Source organism: Geospiza fortis, unplaced genomic scaffold (assembly GCF_000277835.1).
Source record: "Geospiza fortis unplaced genomic scaffold, GeoFor_1.0 scaffold603, whole genome shotgun sequence".
Lineage (NCBI taxonomy): Eukaryota > Metazoa > Chordata > Aves > Passeriformes > Thraupidae > Geospiza > Geospiza fortis.
Window position 1 is genome coordinate 104011 of NW_005054460.1, and position 1203 is coordinate 105213.

Consider the following 1203-nt stretch of genomic DNA (forward strand, 5'->3'; position numbering starts at 1 on the left):
GTAAGTGAAAAAATGCTAACAGCTGGGATTGGAACAGAGAAACACAGAACAGGATTGGTTATCAAATCCCCTTTGCTGGAAGTTTCTAAAAATAGAGGAAGTGGTTGGTGAGTGTAAGGGTAACTGATAGAACTCTGGTGTGGAAACAATTACCAAGGAGCCTCCCAGCCACACATCTGAAAGGCACTACTGCTGAGAGGTGATGCTGGCAGCACTACAGTGGAGAGGCAAGGAATTCAGAGGAGAGACAAGGTCAGACAGAGCCAGATGGCCATGGCAGGGGCCATGCCCTGTGTGGTCCCTCACCTCTGTGACTGGACTGAGGAATCCCAGCTATGGGACGCCAGCCCCAGCAGCCTTGCCTGTCCCTAATCCTGCTGCTCACCTCCTGAAGCACAAGTGCTCATGGATCCTATTAATTTCTCTTTTTGTGTCTTAGAGGTTGTTATAAATGTTGATCAGAGTTTCCTTCTTTGAGTTAATGATCTGAAAAATCATAAAACATGCCAAGTTTGGAATTGGTGTGGGAGTAACTCAATGACTAAAAAAAAAGTTTGGTGAGTTGACCTTCATATATAATAGTACACTGTTATTTTGTGAACTACATTTAGATTTTTTTCCACTTAAATCACTGTGCATCCCGTTTCACAAATTCCAATAAACATTTTGAAACACTCTATAAATTCATTCTTGTCTCGTAAATGTCTCTGAACTACACCCATCAACAGGAGAGTGGTTTCCCTAGCAACTAATATAAAAACTAGGGGGGGAAAAAAAAGCTAAGACTGAAGCTATCTGATGTACACATTATACATCCCATTCTGAGTTACTATTCTAAGTTTTTTTGCCACTTGTTTTGTAATACTGTTTTCCCAGACAATGTGGCTCCATATGTTGTACATGACATCCCTCAGCTCTTTCTTGCAGAGGTGGCAGCAGGGCTTTGTGTCAGTGCCTGCCTCTGCAGGGGAGGTTGGTGGTCCCTGGACCCCAGTCCAGAGAGCAGCAGAGGTCAGTCATGCAGCAAAGCCATGCAGATGTCAGTTATGGGAAAACATAAGGGAATCTTTGCCAAAGGTGTCTGAGCTACTAAGTTCAGGCAAGAAAATTCCTATTTGGCACCCTAGTTTTTTAAACAAATGTAGAGAATGGATGGGTACTGCTGCAATACAGCTTATGGAAGTGGTCAGCAAAGCGGATTAC